Raw genomic sequence first — 20,819 nt, forward strand, 5'->3', positions numbered from 1 at the left:
GCCCACTCTATAGAGAAAAATATGAAAAGTGTAGAGAGAAGAGGATACTGAGTAAGAGGTCCAGGAGGATGTCTTAGTTTGGTCTGCTATGACAAAAATATAATAGACTGGGTGGCTTAGACAATGTACACTTGTTTTCTCACAGTTCTGGAGACAGATCTGGTGTCTGGTGAGAGCTCACTGCCCTGCTTGTAGACAGCTGCCGTCTCACTATGTACTCGCAAGGCTGAGAGAGAGAGGTCATCTATCTTCAGTCTCTTACAATATGAGCACTGATCCCATTCATCTGGGCCCTGCACTCATGATCTAATTACCTCTCTCTCCTAATACCATCACTTTGAGGGCAAGGAACTTCAATCTATGAATCTGGGGGAGGAAGGGAGGGAAGGAGGACACAAGCATTCAGTGCACAACAGAGACTGCCTCCCACTTTAAGTCATGAAGCTTAGGTGACTGGGGAAGGCCTGAGAGGTAATTTTTCTTGCTCAAAGAGTGATCAACATAACAAAGAACTGTCAAGTATATTAAGTGCTATAAAAGAAGTCCCCTCAAAAAGGGGTGAGGCAGGACTCTTCTCTGGTCCTCATAGTGTCTCAGATTGATGAAGGAGCCAAAGACAAGCTGAGGGCAAAGGAAAAGCTAACACCCCCTCACACTCCCTATCCCCCAAGGTGGGATATGTGTGATATTCCTCAGGCACTCCTAGTGCCTAAGAACAAAGGAAAGGGAAAAACAAATGGTTAACTGATAGAGATCACAGTCCTGCAGGACACAGTCTCCATCAGTTTGCAACTGTTTTAATGATTTACAAGAAAAAAAGGCTATCTCCAGAAACCTGTAGACTCAGTTTCCTGGAGCCCTAACGTCACCCTACCCTCCATAGTGATGTGGGGAACAAGAAGAAAATGTAGATAAAACTAAATTTCTTTATAACCTGCAGCCCACTGACAAATACTTGAGACAGGCAGAGTATAACATTTCTCTAGGAACTCCCTACTGTCCTAATGTTAATGCTTTGCTAGAGGGAAAAACAACAGAGCTTGACAACAGCTAAGCATCCTTATGTCAGGAGTCCTCTTTAGCATATGAAAGTCCTTATGGAAACCTCTCTTCTGCCTCTACCTCCCCCAACTCCATAGTGCACAATCAGTCATTCCTTACAGCCCCAGTGTCACTCTTTCTGCCCACAGGTCTTGCCCCCATGCTTTAATAAAATCACCTTTTTGTGCCAATGTCTCAAGAATTCTTTCTTGGTCATCAGCTCTGGACCCCCACCATCACTCCACAACTGCAAAAAGACCAGAAGTGAGAAGAACCCTCGAGTTTCACTGGCAGAATGTTACCCTACTGGAAGTGGTTCCAAACCACAGTTTGGGAAGAGAGTTTATGGAGAGAATTTCTCACAGTCCAGTACAGGGGGAGAGAATATGTTACAGATATAAGTATGCAGTGTTCAAGAATTTTTTGTTGTCAAAAGAACAAAATTAGGTTTGAATGTATCCCTAACTCTAATCAAACTAAATGGGGACTTCAATATGTCTTAAAATATCTCCCCCCATTTTTCAAAAAATTGTATTTCAAATTTATGTTATGTACAAGGGAAGCTTTATGTATTTAGTCTTTCTTAAATGCCCTCATTTTTAATTATTTACTTTTATCTTTCCTTGTTTAATTTCATTTTCTGACTCTTAAGGAAAGAATCAAAGGAAATGAACATTTTACTATAGTGTAGTTTTTCTATGCTACAAAAGCCAAGATTACTTCTACTTGTTGGCAATGGAATAATAACTGTAAATATAAAAGTGCACCTCTCATGCCATTTTGCATTCCGTGAAGTATCAATTATGCCTTGAACTTTGTGTAAGAATTAGGACTATAATATGTCCGCACTTTTAGTATATGAGCAAGTTTGTATTATATTGTTTATTGACTCTAACATATTGACACAGATACAGGCAAAAAATCAATGCCACACACACACACACACAGACACACACACACACGGCTCCTCTCAAAATCCTATATAAGAAATATTGGAAATAAGATATAATTATCAATAATAAAGAAGAGATATTGGACATGTGAGAAAATTAAAAATTGAGCACAAAACAGGAAAAAAGTGCTTTACCAAAATATATGTTTATAAGAGGATTGAAGTCTTAAAGATACTTTTCAAGTTAGAAGCTATATATGTCATATTGCCAAAATGTGTTGTTGTAGCACTGAGATAAAAGCATGCATAAGGTTTACTTTCATCTGTAAGCTTCTGCAATAGTTACTCATATGTAATTTATTTGCAATGAGTATTTTTTTTGCATATTGTGATCTATATGAGATCCTTTTCCTCAACTGATACTCTAAAAACCCAAATATTAACGTTAGGAAGAGTCCAAAAGTGCAAAATACATTTCTTATCTTATTTCTCATATAACTTATCTCATATAAACTTCATAACTACATATCAGCAGGGAAAGCTGTCACCTTACACTTTTGGAAACTGAGGATCAGAGAGGTTTAGCAACTTGTTCAAGGTCATATCATTTATAAATGATAGAGCCGGGACTGAAGCTCAGGTCTTCAGATACCAAATCTTACTTTTATATAATTTGAAATGATTCATTTATTAAATGGCCAGATATTTGTTATAAGCCCTATACTAATTGTGTCATAATTAAAGTTACTTTAAAATTTTTAGGTGACCAAAGAATTAGTTTCATGCTTTCTTCAAAGGAAACAAATTCCCATTCTAAGAATAGTTTGATCCCTATGAGAATCACATATAGGATGAATTATTAAACTAAAAAACACAACAAAACAAAACTAGGGAGGAGAAGCCCAGATGGGGCCTAGCTGATGCCATGATGCCCAGAGTTAAGGAGACACAGTTGTGAGAAAAAGTAGCTAGAGTTCACAGAGCAGTTTACCAGAGAGGACAGCTATACAGAGAGAGAACTTGAATATTCAGCAGAGTACTGATACCACATGCTTCTGAGAAAATTCTCCGAAGCAAGGGAAATACTCAAAAGGATTCAAAGAAACAGTTGCCAGAGACCACACAGGACTAGGAGTTGTAGGTGTAAAGTATGTGGGTATAAAGTATATTTAATTGCAGTTTCTGAAAGAAAGGAGAGAGAGGTTGGGAGATAGAAAAAAATATTACAACATTTATAAGAACTAATGGATAAAAATCCCCCAAAGTTGATAAAAGTATATATAAACTCACAGATCCAAAAAGTTCACCAAACACCAAGCACAAGAAATATGAAAAAACTGCATTAAGGAATATATTCTTACAAAATGAAAAACGTTGCCAGAGGAAAAAGTCTCATTAGGTACAAAGGAACAAAGATGAGGATATTAGCAGATTTCACACTAGAAATAATGCAAATGAGAAGTAGTGGCACAACATCTTTTCACAGCTGAAAGACAAAAACTGTACACCATAATTCTATACCCAACAAAAATATCTTTTAAAACTGAAGGCAGAATACACACATCATTTGACATAAAACTATTAGAATAATTCATCACCAGCAGACCTACACCACAAGAAATGTTAAAGGAAGTCCTTTAGACATAAGGAAAATGATACCCAGTGGAAAAATGGATCTATACCAAGGAATAAGAATCCTGGATGTGGTATTATGTGGAAAATATGTAATTTTTTCTGATAATTCAATTCTCTTAAAAAGATAGTTGACTTCTAAAGCAAAAATAATAATAGTGTGGTTTGAGGTGTATACAACAAATGAAGGAGTAAAATATATAACAACAATAGCACACAGACCAAAGAGGGAGAAATAGAAGTACATTACTATAAGATTTTAAACTGTACATGAAGCAGCATAATATTACTGTCAGATAGACTGTTACCTTAAAGATGTGTACTGTATACTCTAAAGCAAAATAAGAACTATAAGAAAGTTACAATTAACAAACCAAATAAGATATGCTAGAATTGTAAAACTTAATCCAAGAGAAGTGAGGAAAAAAAGGAATGAAGAGCAGATAGAAGAAAACAAAGAACAAGATCAGTGATTTAAACTTAAACATACAAATAATCTACATTAAATAAAGTAGTCTGAATGCTCTGAGAGGCAAAGATGATGAGATTAGGTAAAACCACAAGACACAACTATTTCCTGCCTATAAGAAATCAACTATAAATAATGAAGACATAAATAGGTCAAAACAAAAGGATAGAAAAAGAGACACTATGCAAATACTACACTAAAAACTTGGTTGTGACTATTAATTCCAAATAATGTTGACTTCAGGGCAGAGACTATTAACAGGGATTTAAAAAAGAATACTAATGGATAAAGAGATCAGCTCATCAATAGGATATAACGATCAAGTTACAGAAAGCATGTTATCTGGCCACATGGAATGGAATTAGAAGTCAACTACAGAGCTATCTAAAAATTGCCCAAATATTTGGAAACAAAGTAACACCCTTTAAATAACTCATGGGTCAAAGAAGACATCAAAAGGGGCGCCTGGGTGGCTTAGTTGGTTAAGTGTCCAACTTCAGCTCGGGTCATTATCTCATGGTTCCTGGGTTTGCATCCTGCTTGGGCTTTGAGCTGACAGCCCAAAGCCTGGAGCCTGCTTTAGATTCTGTGTCTCCCTCTCTCTCTGCCCCTCCTCTGCTTGTTCTCTCTCCTCTCTCTCTTTCTAATAAATAAATAAATATTTTAAAACATTAAAAAAAAAAGATATCAAAAAGGAAAATAAAACATGTTTTTAACTAAAAATATATCAAACATATGTCATTATTGTTAGGATGTCCTTGGAACCACAGTGGAGGGGACGGCCATCTTGCCAGCACAACCCAACGAAAAGCCCCTAGTAGCGTGCCAGAATGGAGGTCAACCAATCACTGGGTGACAGCACGACCTGACGCGAAAAAGGCCCACCTGGACCTAAACCCGGAACCGCTGCAGCTTAAAAACCCCACCCCACCACACCTGGGCGCGACTTCCCTGACTCCTCTCTCTCTCTCTCTCTCTCTCTCTCTCTCTCTCTCTCTCTCTCTCTCTGAGTCACAGAACCTCGCCCCAGACCTTAGTTCCCGATAAAGCCTTTGACTGCTAAAATTTTTTTAGCCTCTGACTCTTATCTTTACCCTGCCTTACGCCTGACCCTAACATTTGGTGCCGAAACCCGGGGGAGGTAGTAGCTCGCCTCCCTTGTCTGAGCTCCCTCCTCGCCAAGCCAGCCGCCAACCACCCTACTCCCAAGCGCCTACAGGAGCCAGTAAGTAGGACAGACCCCTCCTTCCCTCCTCCAACTATGGCTGACACCCACGAGAGATGTCTCACAAGTCAGTCTCCTTTCCTCCGCACGCCGCAAGGCCCACACGCCAATAGGCCCCTTATTGCAGCGTGAGGGGCACCTCGCCCTGCCACGCCAATGGGTCTAAACTGCCACGCCAACGAGTCTAAACTGCCTTGATCTCTTACCCCCCTCCAATGTCTGTTAAAAAACTTCCAGCTCCTGGGCTTACAAGGAGAACTTTGTCCTAACCGACTCATCCGCCTTTGCACCGTAGTCTGGCCTCAGTACAAATTAGATAATGATTCTCAATGGCCACCCGAGGGGTCTTTACAATACCAAATCTTAACCGATCTGGACAATATCTGCCATCGGTGGGGAAAATGGGGAGAAATACCCCACGTCATGGCCTTTTGGGACCTCAGGTCTTGCCCCAACCTATGTTCCTCCTGCCCCTCTGCATGCATGCTCCTTGCCCACCCACAACCCCACCCCCGACAACCCCACCTCACCAACTTCCCCGATCTCCAACCCATTAGAGGATCTAGCCACACTGCCCACCTGTCCTCGCTCCCTTCCGTACTCCCAACCCCCAGCCGTCCCGCCCTCGCCTCCCATATCATCCCCAACTCGTGCTCAGGCCCCTCCCAGCGAACAGACCCCAGCAGCCATCTTACTTCTCCGTGAGGTGGCAGGACCTGAAGGCCTGGTTCGCGTTCACGTCCCCTTCTCCCTCCAAGACTTATCCGCCATTGAAAAGCAGCTAGGGTCATTCTCGGCTGACCCCACCCAATACATTAAGGAATTCCAATACCTTGCCCAAGCCTACAGTCTCACATGGCATGACATCCATGTAATCCTCACCTCTAGCCTCACCCCTGAGGAGAGGGAGCGCATCCAGGCCACAGCCAGAGAACATGCAGACCAAACCCACATGACCGACCCCACTATGCCTGTAGGGGCCAATGCTGTCCCCATGGCCAACCCCGATTGGAATTACCAACATGCAGGCAATGGTCACTGGCACCAGGACCAGATGATCCAGTGCCTACTAGCAGGCATGAGGGCAACCTCAAACAAATCAGTAAATTTTAACAAACTTCAAGAAATAATACAGGACCCCAATGAAAACCCTGCAGCCTTCCTTAGCTGGTTCACAGAGGCACTTACCCAGTATACCAGACTAGACCCTACCACCCCCGCCAGGGCCACAGTATTGGCCACCTATTTTATATCCCAATCTGCCCCTGATATTCAAAAAAAACTAAAAAAAGGCCAAAGATGGTCCTCAAACCCCTATGGCCGACCTGGTAAAGATGGCTTTTAAAGTTTTTAATGGCCGAGAGGAAGCTCAAGAACAATGGCGATAGGCCCGTCTCCAACAAAAGGTACAATTACAGACCCAAGCCTTGGTAGCTGCCCTGAGGCCAGCCACAATAAAGCCCTCTGGACCACGGCCCCCTCCGGGGCCTTGCTTTAAATGTGGCCAAGAAGGCCATTGGTCTCATCAGTGTCCCCATCCCAAAAAGCCTACTAGTCCATGCCCATTGTGCCAACAAATGGGCCATTGGAAATCCAATTGTCCTAACCCAAGGGATGACAGACTTGTAACGCCTCCACATGGCAAGCTTCACCCCGATTGGACTCTGCCTTCCAACTGCTGGAGATGGAGGATGATGACTGACGAGGCCCAGACTCAGTAACTCCGGTGACCCACGCTGAGCCCAGGGTAAAACTCCAGGTAGCCGGTAAATCCATCTCCTTTCTGTTGGACACGGGAGCTACCTATTCCATCCTGCCAAGCTATTCCGGCCCCACCACGCCGGCCTCCGTTTTGGTCATGGGCATAAATGGCACCCCCTCCATTTCCCCATGCACCGGTACTCACCTGCTGCCTGGATGGCTTCCACTTCTCCCACTCCTTCCTAGTCATCCCCACCTGCCCCGTCCCCCTGTTGGGCTGAGACATCCTCAATAAATTAGGAGCCTCTATACACCTACCAGCTATCTGCCCCTCTCCCTCCCCCATTCATCTCCTACTGACTTATCACAGACAACACAGACCACAACCTTAACCCACACGCAGACCTCCCAGTAAACCCAATCATATGGGATATGTCCACCCCGACAATCGCCACCCACCACCAACCTGTCCTCATTAGACTCAAAAATCCATTGCAATTCCTGTCTAGACCCCAATACCCAATTTCCCACACCCACTGACTAGGCTTAAAGCCCATCATCGATCGCCTACTCAAGGAAGGCCTCCTAATCCCATGTCACTCCTCCTGCAACATCCCGATCTTGCCTGTAAAAAAGCCTAATGGCTCACAGAGACTAGTACAAGACCTCCGAATAATCAATGAAGCAGTAAGCCCTATCCACCCAGTAGTGCTCAACCCATACACCCTCCTCTCCCAAATTCCCCCGTCCACAACCCATTTTACAGTGTTTGATCTCAAAGATGCCTTTTTCACTATTCCCCTACATCCTGAATCCCAATTCCTCTTTGCCTTCACATGGCAAAATCCAGTCACCTCTTTGGCCTGCCAACTCACATGGACGGTACTTCCCCAGGGGTTCTGTGATAGTCCCCATCTCTTTGGGCAAGCCTTGGCCAGGGATCTCCTCAAAGCCCTACTCTCTAGTCACTGTACTCTACTACAATACGTAGATGACCTTCTACTATGTGGAACCTCTTTCAACCACACCAAACAAGATACAATCCATATCCTAAACTTCCTGGCTAACCTGGGGTATCGAGTCTCCCCACACAAAGCCCAAATCTGTACTAGCACAGTCACATTCCTGGGAGTCTCACTCACACCTACCACCAAGGCCCTAACCCAAGACCATCTCCAAGCCCTCCAGACCCTGTCCCCACCTACTAATGCAGACAAAATTCTCTCCTTCCTGGGTTTAGTGGGCTTCTTCAGGCACTGGATCCCTAGCTTTGCTGTACACGCAGCCCCCCTATACAAAGCAGCTAAAGAAACCCCTCAAGGCCCACTCTCCAGCCCGGGATCGGTAGCAAGGGCCTTCCAACAGCTGGTCACATCTCTAGTCACTCAACAAGTCCTTTCCCTCCCCAATGTTTCAAAGCCTTTTGTCTTATACACAGATGAAAGGGCTGGAATTGCAACAGGACTCCTAGCCCAACCATGTGGCCCCAAGTTACAAGCTGTCACCTACCTCTCTAAACAACTGGACCCTACTATCAAGGGGTGGCAACCCTGCCTCAGAGCACTTACATCGGCTGCCACCCTAACCAAAGAGGCACTCAAACTTACCCTACACTGCCCCCTAACGGTACTCTCATTGCACCATCCATCTGATCTCCTTACACATAAGGCCTTGGCGCTCCTCTCCCCATCACGCACACAATTGTTCCACCTGCTCTTTATTGAAAATCCTGAAATATCTCTCCAACTCTCCCCCAGACTCAATCCTGCCACCCTACTCCCACAAATTGACCCCAAAGACACTTCACAGCCACCCTTCCACTCCTGCACTGAACTCATAGACATTCTCTCCAAACCTCCATCTAACTTAAAAGACCTTCCTCTCACTTCCCCCAGTCTCACCCTATTTATAGATGGTAGCTCACTAGTTGACTCCCAAGGCCACCGACGAGCAGCGTACGCTGTAGTTACATTAAACCAAACCCTAGAGGCCCAGACACTACCCACGGGAACCACATCCCAAAAGGCTGAACTCACAGCTCTCGCTAGGGCTCTCCAATTGTCCAAAAATAAGAGAGTCACAATATACACAGACTCAAAATACGCTTTCCTTATTGCACATACACACTCCCACTTATGGGAAGAAAGAGGATTCCTCACGACAAAGGGTACCCCCATCATCAACAGGCCACTCATCACAAAACTCCTTGAGGCCCTCAAACTCCCACAAGAGGTGGCCATTGTCCATTGCAAAGGCCACCAACCCCTAACCACAGAGATAGCTATAGGAAATCACAAGGCTGACAACACCGCCAGAAAAACAGCTCTCTCTCAACCCAGTTCCTATGGGCATCCTCACCGACGATACAACTCCCGACTACACCCCAGATGAACAAAAACAATACATGGCCCATCCCGATGCCCATACCAATGCAGGCTGGACCATGTTAGGCCCCCGACTGGCCCTCCCAAATAACCTAGCCCCTTCCCTACTAACAAAAATCCACAAAACTCTACACAGTGGGCTGGAGGCCACCTTCTACTTCCTTGAGCCCATTATGTACCATCCCCACCTACAACAACTGATCACCAAAACACACCAACAATCCACCACATGCACCGCAGTCATCCCCCAAGGAGGAATTAGGCACCCAGGCCCCACTTACCAGATGTGGGGCCATCTCCCAGGCAAAGACTGGCGAATAGATTTTACTCACACGCCAAAACACAAAAAATTATGGTATCTCCTTACTATAAGTGACACCTTTACAGGGTGGATAGAAGCCTTCCCCACCTCATCTGAAGGGGCCTCCACAGTGGCTGAGATCCTACTCAAGGACATCATCCCTCGCTTTGGTCTACCAAGAAGGATACACTCTGACAATGGGCCTGCTTTCATCTCAGCAGCCACCCAACAGGTCTCCAAAGCTTTAGGCATTACTTGGAAACCACATACCATACCACCCCCAATCTTCAGGTAAGGTTGAAACGGCCAATGGCCTCATAAAAGACCATCTCACTAAACTCTCCATAGAGGCTCAGCTTTCTTGGCCTCAACTCCTGCCTATAGCACTCACCTGACTCTGAGCCGCTCCCCGAGGACCCACAGGCCTCAGCCCATTTGAACTCCTATACGGGCGACCCTTCCTGCTACCCCAACCCATACCAAAAGATCCTCCTCCTTTGGCTGCCTATCTTCCTTACCTTAGCCTGCTCTGCCACCTGATCCGACAGCACGCTGACCTCATTCTACCAGCTCCCACCAATCTCTCCTTTCCCCCAGTATCTGTAAACCCAGGAGACTCAGTACTCCTTCGAGTAAGACAAAAACCAACCCTTGCCCCCCGATGGAAGGGTCCCTACATGGTCATACTCACAAACCCCACGGCTGCTAAATTATTGGGCCACACCCCGTGGGTTCACACCTCCAACCTCAAGCGGCCCCCCCTTTACTCCCCATACCAGAAGAGTCGTGGACCTCCCAACCAACTGGCCCCCTCACCCTCAAACTAACTGGACAAACCCCTTCATGACTGACCCTTCCCCTCGGTTCTCCACCTTCACAATCACGATACTACATGAGCTACAACTCTCCCACCCATCCGACCCTACCACCTTCCCCTCATTCCTCTCCTGGGTCTCTGACTGTTGGCTTCAGGGAACTCTCTCTGATTTCTCCCTTGCTGAAATCTCCTTCTTTACCTTTTTGCTAACCATACTTATATATCATGATGATACTCCCCCTGTTACTCCTCGTTAACATCTTCCCCCTTATACCCTCACAGCCCTCCTATAGGTGGATTTTTTATCTATCCGAAACTTTTAATGGACACACCTCTATCATATCCTCTACCCCTTGCCCCCTTGTTGGGTGCCAAAATCAAGTTACCTTTAAATTTCCCTCCTTCAACACACTCTGAGCCTCTGCACATTTGCTTTTTATATGACCCCGCCATTTGCTTTTTATATGACCAAACCGACAACAAATGCTCCCAAACCTCCCCTCCAATATGGGAGATGCCCCTATTACTATTGTAACATACACTGGCTCAACCAATACTGTTTCACAGGAACAAAGACGGGCCGCTTCTGCTTGAGAAATGGCAACTTTACCCTTACTATCCCCGATCCATGGGATATCTGCTGGCAAACTGGAACAAGGGGCAAACTGTATCAGAACGGCCATCACTCTAACCCCGTCTCCTCTTTAACCATCTATCGATCCTAGGAACCCTCAATGGCTCCTTCCCTCTCTAACCTTAACGATCTTACCCAAACAATCACAGACCAAGAAAACCAGCTCAACACCCAACTACAAACACCCCCACACAACATCCCTTCTCATGGCTTACACTAATCAGACAAGGAGCGATCCTGCTTAATCACTCAGGCTTAACTAACCTGTCACACTGCTTTCTTTGCACATCCCTCCAGCAGGATCCAGTAATAGCCGTCCCATTACCCACCCCCTTTCCCAATGCCACTAACTCCATCAATCACCCCAGAAGTCAAATCTTCCTACAGGTTCCCATCCTCACTGAGACCCCTCAATACAACACATCTCACCCGACATGCTACTCTTCTCATGCCTCCCCAACTTGCCCCTCCCCCTTGCCTATGCCTAGCCACAATCCCTCCCCCTCCCAGGGGGATTCTATTGGTGTAATGGCACAGCTTATAAACAAGTACCAAAACGCCTCTATCTGCCTCCCAGTCACCATCATCCCCCAACTCACCCTATACAGACAGGAAGAACTCCATCAACTCCTCAAACTCTGTCTCCAAAAACGAGCCGTTTTCCTCCCACTAATGGTCGGACTATCCCCGGCCACCTCCCTATTGGCCGCTGGGGTGGGGACCAGCTCCCTAATACACTCCATTAGCTCCTCCAAGGATCTGTCAGACAGGCAGATAGAAGCCTCAGCAACCTCCCTATCCGCCTTACAAAGGCAGATCAACTCCCTAGCACAGGTCACTCTACAAAACCGATGGGCCCTAGATCTCTTGTCAGCAGAAAAAGGGGGAACATGTTTATTCCTGAGAGAGGAATGTTGCTACTACCTCAATGAATCAGGCTTAGTCGAAACCAATATAGAACACCTAAAGGAAATCCAAAAAACTCTATTCGCCTGCCCAGGATCCTCAGACCCCCTAACCCCCCTCCTAACTTGGCTCCTCCCCATAGTCACCCCACTAGTTGCTATCTGTATAATACTTATGCTCTTAACTTGTTTTCTCCATTTCATATGAAAACAAATTCATGAAGTTTCCCAGGTTGCATTTCACCAGATGGTGGTCTGGCCATATTCCCGCATTCCAACCTCAGACCCCACATACCATAACGTCGCCCTTACACCCACAGGAAGCAGCCAGATCAGATCCGTCGCCCATTATCACCAATAAGAGATTGGAATGTTAGGATGTCCTTGGAACCACAGTGGAGGGGATGGCCATCTTGCCAGCGCAACCCAACGAAAAGCCCCTAGTAGCGTGCCAGAACAAATTGGCCACTGAGTGACAGCACGACCTGACCTGAAAAAGGCCCGCCCAGACCTAAACCCAGAACCGCTGCAGCTTAAAAACCCCACCCCACCACACCTGGGCGCGACTTCCCTGACTCCTCTCTCTTTCTCTCTCCCTGAGTCACGGAACCTCGTCCGAGACCTTAGTTCCCGATAAAGCTTTTGACTGCTAAAATTTTTTAGCCTCTGACTCTTATCTTTACCCTGCCTTACGCCTGACCCTAACAATTATATATTTGCCCCAATTCAGAAAATGTACAAAACAAAGAGAGAACCCTAAGGTACACTAGGGACTTTGGATGATTATGATGTGTCAATGTAGATTTAACCTTGGTGGAAAAGTACCATTCTGGGGAATGTTGATAATAGGAGAGGCTATGCAAGTGTGGGGGCAGTGAGTATATGGAAATTCCTCTATCTCTCTCTCGGTTTGCAGTAAACATAAAACTGCTCTAGAAAAAACTGTCTTTAAAAACAACACCAATCTGTTCTCTGTATATATGAGCTTTTTGTTTTGTTTTTAGATTCCACCTACAAACAAAATCATATGGTATTTGTCTTTCTCTGTCTGACTTATTTCACTTAGAATAATACCCTCAAGATCCACCCACGTTGTCACAAATGGCAAAATTTCATTCTCTTTTTTATGGCTAAATAATATTGCATTTTTCTACATATATACCACATTTGCTTTATCTATTCATCCATTAATAAAACTAAGGTCGTTTCCATATTGTGGCTATTATAAATAATGCTGCAATAAACATGGAGTGCATATATATTTTTAAGTTAGTGTTTTCATTTTCTTCATATAAATACCCAGAAGTGGAATTACTGGGTTGTAGGGTAGTTCTATTTTTAAAATTTTTAAGGAACCTCCATACTTTTTTTTGCCAGAGTTTCTGTACCAATTTACATTCCCATCAACAGTGCACAAGGGTCTCCCCATCTCTCTACATCCTCTGCAATACCTTTTATCTCTTATCTTTTTGATAAGTTACTGTAACACGTGTTTAAGGTAGTATCTCGTTATGGTCTTAATGTGCATTTCTCTGGTGAGTAGTGATGTTGAGCATCTTTTTCACATACCTATTGCCCTCCTGTATGTCTTCTTTGGAAAAACGTCTATTTGGATCCGCAGCTCACTTTTTAATCAGATTTGTTAGTATAGTTAATAATACTCTATTGCACGTATTTTTTAAATGTTTGTTTTTGGTAGTGCATGAGTAGAGGAGGGGCAGAGAATGAGGGGGACAGAGGATCCGAAGTGAGGTCTGTGCTGACAGCAGCGAGCCTGATGCAGGGATAGAACTCACCAACCATGAGATCATGACCTGAGCTGACGTCAGATCTCAACGGACTGAGGCACCTGAGTGGCCTATTTTCTATTGAAAATTTTAAAGTCACTAAGAAAGTAAATCTTAAAAGTTCTCAACACACATACACATACACAAAAGTTCTCATCACAAAGAAAAAGATTATAATCGTATAGCAATGAAAGTTAACTTGGGCTCTTTGTGATGATCATTGCACAATCTATAAATATCAAATCATTATGTTGTTTATCTAGAAATAATATAATGTTATCTGACAATTATATCTCAGTAAAAAAAATTCAATTGAAAAAAATCAAATAATACAAGCAAATTTTCTGGTCACAACTGAATTAAATTAGAAGTCAACATTAGAGAGCTATCTAGAATTACCCAAATTTATTTGAAAAAAATACATTTCTAAATAACTCATGAGTCAAAGAAAATATCAAAAGAGAAAATAAAACTTGTTTTTTACTGAATTTTAAATTAAAACAAAACATAATCTATCAAATTTTATGGGATGCTGGGAAACTTATAACACTAAGCACCTATATTACAAAAGAATAAGGATCTCAAATCAATGAACTTAGCTTCCACGTTAAGGAACAATAAGAAAGGAAAATTAAGACCAAAGTAAGCAAAAGAAAGGAAATAATAAAGATTAGAATTAAAATTAGTGAACTAGAAAATATAAAAACAATAGAACGTATCAATAAAACCAAGAGCTAATTCTCTGAGCAGTTTGATAAGATTTATAATCTTCCACCCTGGGCTATCAGGAACAAATGTGAGGGGGGAAAAAATTACCCAAAACAAGAACGAGAGAAATGAGAACACTATTGTTTTTATAGATATTAAAAAGGGAAAAATAAAGATATTAACTTCATACCAATAATTTTAACAATTTATATGAAATTGACAAACTCCTTAAAAAATACCAACTGCCAAACCTTACTCAAGAAAAACTGAACATGGGGCACCTGGGTGGCTCAGTCGGTTGAGTGTCCGACTTCGGCTCAGGTCATGATCTCGCGGTCCGTGAGTTTGAGCCCCGAGTCAGGCTCTGTGCTGACCGCTCAGAGCCTGAAGCCTGTTTCAGATTCTGTGTCTCCCTCTCTCCTGACCCTCCCCCGTTCATGCTCTTTCTCTGTCTCAAAAATAAATAAACATTAAAAAAAATTAAAAAGAAAAACTGAATAACCCAAATAGCCCATATCTGTCAAAGAAACTAAATTTTTAATGAACCACCTTCCCATGAGAACTCTATGACTGGATGGCTTTACTTATTAATTCTACAAAACATTTAAGGAAGAAATAATACCAATTCTTCCAAAACTCTTTCAGAAAACTGAAGAGGGGGACTACTTCTCAACTCATTCTATGAGGCCTTCATTACCCTGATAACAAAGCCAGTAAAAACATTATAAAAAAGGACAGAAAGCTATAAAAAAAAAAACAACACACACATACATACACACAAACTATTCTTCATGAACACAGATCCAAGAATTCTAAATAAAATTTTAGTAAAAAAAAAAAATCTAACAATATATAAAAATTATAATATAGAGTGATAAAGTGGGGTTTATCTTAGGAATTCGTGGTTTAACATTTGAAAAATAAAAATCTGCCATATTAATAAACTAAAAAAATGATTTCAATAAATACAGAACAAGCATTTAACAAAATCCAGTATCCATAATAAAATCTCACAACAAATTATGAATAGAAGACAACTTCCTATCCTTGATAAAGAATATTTATGGAAAACCTACAACTGTCATACTTAACTGTGAAAGATTAATTATTTTCTCTCTAAAATCAGTAGCAAGACAAAGATGTCCCATTTTCATCATTTCTACTGAACATTTTACTAGAAGTTCTGGATAGTTCAATCAGACAAGATAAAGAAATAAAAGGCATCCAGAATGGAATGGAATAAATAAAACTATTTGCTGACAATATGATCACCTATGTAGAAAACCCTCTGGAATCTAGAAAAAAGATACTAGAACTGAGTGAGTTTAATCAGGTTACAGAGTATAACGTTAATATACAAAAATAAGTTGTACTTATATATATGAGCAACAAACAATTAGAAACTGAAAATGTTTTATGAGCAATTATATGCCAATAAAATGGGCAATCTAGAAGAAATGGAAAAATTCTTATAAACATATACACTACCAAAACTGGAACAGGAAGAAATAGAAAATTTTAACAGACCGATAACCAGTAAGGAAATCGAATTAGTAATCAAAAATCTCCCAAAAAACAAGAATGCAGGGCCAGATGGCTTTCCAGGGGAAATCTACGAAACATTTAAGAAAGAGCTAACACCTATTCTCTTGAAGCTGTTCCAAAAAACAGAAATGGAAGGAAAACTCCCAACCTCTTTCTTTTTTTTTTTTTTTTTTTTTGGAGAAGCAAACAAAATATATTTATTTCAACATTGTTTCTTTTTTTTTTTATGAAATTTATTGACAAATTGGTTTTCATACAACACCCAGTGCTCATCCCAAAAGGTGCCCTCCTCAATACCCATCACCCACCCTCTCCTCCCTCCCACCCCCCATCAACCCTCAGTTTGTTCTCAGTTTTTAAGTCTCTTATGCTTTGGCTCTCCTATTCTAACCTCTTTTTTTTTTTTTTCCTTCCCCTCCCCCATGGGTTCCTGTTAAGTTTCTCAGGATCCACATAAGAGTGAAACCATATGGTATCTGTCTTTCTCTGTATGGCTTATTTCACTTAGCATCACACTCTCCAGTTCCATCCACGTTGCTACAAAAGGCCATATTTCATTTTTTCTCATTGCCACGTAGTACTCCATTGTGTATATAAACCACAATTTCTTTATCCATTCATCAGTTGATGGACATTTAGGCTCTTTCCATAATTTGGCTATTGTTGAGAGTGCTGCTATAAACATTGGGGTACAAGTGGCCCTATGCATCAGCGCTCCTGTATCCCTTGGATAAATTCCTAGCAGTGCTATTGCTGGGTCATAGGGTAGGTCTATTTTTAATTTTCTGAGGAACCTCCACACTGCTTTCCAGAGCGGCTGCACCAATTTGCATTCCCACCAACAGTGCAAGAGGGTTCCCGTTTCTCCACATCCTCTCCAGCATCTATAGTCTCCTGATTTGTTCATTTTGGCCACTCTGACTGGTGTGAGGTGATACCTGAGTGTGGTTTTGATTTGTATTTCCCTGATAAGGAGCGACGTTGAGCATCTTTTCATGTGCCTGTTGGCCATCCGGATGTCTTCTTTAGAGAAGTGTCTATTCATGTTTTCTGCCCATTTCTTCACTGGGTTATTTGTTTTTTGGGTGTGGAGTTTGGTGAGCTCTTTATAGATTTTGGATACTAGCCCTTTGTCCGATATGTCATTTGCGAATATCTTTTCCCATTCCATTGGTTGCCTTTTAGTTTTGTTGGTTGTTTCCTTTGCTGTGCAGAAGCTTTTTATCTTCATAAGGTCCCAGTAATTCACTTTTGCTTTTAATTCCCTTGCCTTTGGGGATGTGTCGAGTAAGAGATTGCTACGGCTGAGGTCAGAAAGGTCTTTTCCTGCTTTTTCCTCTAAGGTTTTGATGGTTTACTGTCTCACATTTAGGTCCTTTATCCATTTTGAGTTTATGCTTGTGAATGGTGTGAGAAAGTGGTCTAGTTTCAACCTTCTGCATGTTGCTGTCCAGTTCTCCCAGCACCATTTGTTAAAGAGGCTGTCTTTTTTCCATTGGATGTTCTTTCCTGCTTTGTCAAAGATGAGTTGGCCATACGTTTGTGGGTCTAGTTCTGGGGTTTCTATTCTATTCCATTGGTCTATGTGTCTGTTTTGGTGCCAATACCATGCTGTCTTGATGATGACAGCTTTGTAGTAGAGGCTAAAGTCTGGGATTGTGATGCCTCCTGCTTTGGTCTTCTTCTTCAAAATTCCTTTGGCTATTCGGGGCCTTTTGTGGTTCCATATGAATTTTAGGATTGCTTGTTCTAGTTTTGAGAAGAATGCTGGTGCAATTTTGATTGGGATTGCATTGAATGTGTAGATAGCTTTGGGTAGTATTGACATTTTGACAATATTTATTTTTCCAATCCATGAGCAGGGAATGTCTTTCCATTTCTTTAAATCTTCTTCAATTTCCTTCATAAGCTTTCTATAGTTTTCAGCATACAGATCCTTTACATCTTTGGTTAGATTTATTCCTAGGTATTTTATGCTTCTTGGTGCAATTGTGAATGGGATCAGTTTCTTTATTTGTCTTTCTGTTGCTTCATTGTTAGTGTATAAGAATGCAACTGATTTCTGTACATTGATTTTGTATCCTGCAACTTTGCTGAATTCATGTATCAGTTCTAGCAGACTTTTGGTGGAGTCTATCGGATTTTCCATGTATAATATCATGTCATCTGCAAAAAGTGAAAGCTTAACTTCATCTTTGCCAATTTTGATGCCTTTGATTTCCTTTTGTTGTCTGATTGCTGATGCTAGAACTTCCAGCACTATGTTAAACAGCAACAGTGAGAGTGGGCATCCTTGTCGTGTTCCTGATCTCAGGGAAAAAGCTCTCAGTTTTTCCCCGTTGAGGATGATGTTGGCTGTGGGCTTTTCATAAATGGCTTTTATGATATTTAAGTATGTTCCTTCTATCCCGACTTTCTCAAGGGTTTTTATTAAGAAAGGGTGCTGGATTTTGTCGAAGGCCTTTTCTGCATCGATTGACAGGATCATATGGTTCTTCTCTTTTTTTTTGTTAATGTGATGTATCACGTTGATTGATTTGCGAATGTTGAACCAGCCCTGCATCCCAGGAATGAATCCCACTTGATCATGGTGAATAATTCTTTTTATATGCCGTTGAATTCGATTTGCTAGTACCTTATTGAGAATTTTTGCATCCATATTCATCAGGGATATTGGCCTGTAGTTCTCTTTTTTTACTGGGTCTCTGTCTGGTTTAGGAATCAAAGTAATACTGGCTTCATAGAATGAGTCTGGGAGTTTTCCTTCCCTTTCTATTTCTTGGAATAGCTTGAGAAGGATAGGTATTATCTCTGCTTTAAACGTCTGGTAGAACTCCCCTGGGAAGCCATCTGGTCCTGGACTCTTATTTGTTGGGAGATTTTTGATAACCGATTCAATTTCTTCACTGGTTATGGGTCTGTTCAAGCTTTCTATTTCCTCCTGATTGAGTTTTGGAAGAGTGTGGGTGTTCAGGAATTTGTCCATTTCTTCCAGGTTGTCCAATTTGTTGGCATATAATTTTTCATAGTATTCCCTGATAATTGTTTGTATCTCTGAGGGGTGGTTGTAATAATTCCATTTTCATTCATGATTTTATCTATTTGGGTCATCTCCCTTTTCTTTTTGAGAAGCCTGGCTAGAGGTTTGTCAATTTTGTTTATTTTTTCAAGAAACCAACTCTTGGTTTCGTTGATCTGCTCCACAGTTTTTTTAGATTCTATATTGTTTATTTCTGCCCTGATCTTTATTATTTCTCTTCTTCTGCTGGGCTTAGGCTGCCTTTGCTGTTCTGCTTCTAGTTCCTTTAGGTGTGCTGTTAGATTTTGTATTTGGGATTTTTCTTGTTTCTTGAGATAGGCCTGGATTGCAATGTATTTTCCTCTCAGGACTGCCTTTGCTGCGTCCCAAAGCGTTTGGATTGTTGTATTTTCATTTTCGTTTGTTTCCATATATTTTTTAATTTCTTCTCTAATTGCCTGGTTGACCCACTCATTCGTTAGTAGGGTGTTCTTTAACCTCCATGCTTTTGGAGGTTTTCCAGACTTTTTTCTGTGGTTGATTTCAAGCTTCATAGCATTGTGGTCTGAAAGTAAGCATGGTATAATTTCAATTCTTGTAAACTTATGAATGGCTGTTTTGTGACCCAGTATATGATCTATCTTGGAGAATGTTCCATGTGCACTCGAGAAGAAAGTATATTCTGTTGCTTTGGGATGCAGAGTTCTAAATATATCTGTCAAGTCCATCTGATCCAATGTCTCATTCAGGGCCCTCGTTTCTTTATTGACCGTGTGTCTAGATGATCTATCCATTTCTGTAAGTGGTGTATTAAAGTCCCCTGCAATTACCACATTCTTATCAATAAGGTTGCTTATGTTTATGAGTAATTGTTTTATATATTTGGGGGCTCCGGTATTCGGCGCATAGACATTTACAATTGTTAGCTCTTCCTGATGGATAGACCCTGTAACTATTATATAATGTCCTTCTTCATCTCTTGTTACAGCCTTTAATTTAAAGTCTAGTTTGTCTGATATAAGTATGGCTACTCCCGCTTTCTTTTGGCTTCCAGTCGCATGATAAATAGTTCTCCATCCCCTCACTCTCAATCTAAAGGTGTCCTCAGGTCTAAAATGAGTCTCTTGTAGACAGCAAATAGATGAGTCTTGTTTTTTTATCCATTCTGATACCCTATGTCTTTTGGTTGGCGCATTTAATCCATTTACATTCAGTGTTATTATAGAAAGATACGGGTTTAGAGTCATTGTGATGTCTGTATGTTTTATGCTTATAGTGATGTCTCTGGGACTTTGTCTCACAGGGTCCCCCTTAGGATCTCTTGTAGGGCTGGTTTAGTGGTGACAAATTCCTTCAGTTTTTGTTTGTTTGGGAAGACCTTTATCTCTCCTTCTATTCTAAATGACAGACTTGCTGGATAAAGGATTCTCGGCTGCATATTTTTTCTGTCTAGCACCCTGAAAATCTCGTGCCAATTCTTTCTGGCCTGCCAAGTTTCAATAGAGAGATCAGTCACGAGTCTTATAGGTCTCCCTTTATATGTGAGGGCACGTTTACCCCTTGCTGCTTTCAGAATTTTCTCTTTATCCTTGTATTTTGCCAGTTTCACTATGATATGTCGTGCAGAAGATCGATTCAAGTTACGTCTGAAGGGAGTTCTCTGTGCCTCTTGGATTTCAATGCCTTTTTCCTTCCCCAGTTCAGGGAAGTTCTCAGCTATTATTTCTTCAAGTACCTTCAGCACCTTTCCCTCTCTCTT

The 20,819-nt window shown here is 42.0% G+C and overlaps 1 protein-coding gene and 1 long non-coding RNA gene across 10 annotated transcripts in view; one reads left to right on the forward strand and one right to left on the reverse strand.

Moving 5' to 3' along the window:
- TAFA2 (TAFA chemokine like family member 2) overlaps nucleotides 1–20,819 on the reverse strand; it is a 549,986-nt gene that overhangs the window by 70,529 nt on the left and 458,638 nt on the right. The window lies entirely within an intron of this gene.
- Nucleotides 5,047–20,819, forward strand: part of LOC125169856 (uncharacterized) — a 53,923-nt gene continuing 38,150 nt past the window's right edge. The window contains exon 1 of the long non-coding RNA XR_007153814.1: nucleotides 5,047–5,259. This is a non-coding gene — a long non-coding RNA (uncharacterized LOC125169856). The remainder of the gene's footprint in view (nucleotides 5,260–20,819) is intronic.

Source organism: Prionailurus viverrinus, chromosome B4 (assembly GCF_022837055.1).
Source record: "Prionailurus viverrinus isolate Anna chromosome B4, UM_Priviv_1.0, whole genome shotgun sequence".
Lineage (NCBI taxonomy): Eukaryota > Metazoa > Chordata > Mammalia > Carnivora > Felidae > Prionailurus > Prionailurus viverrinus.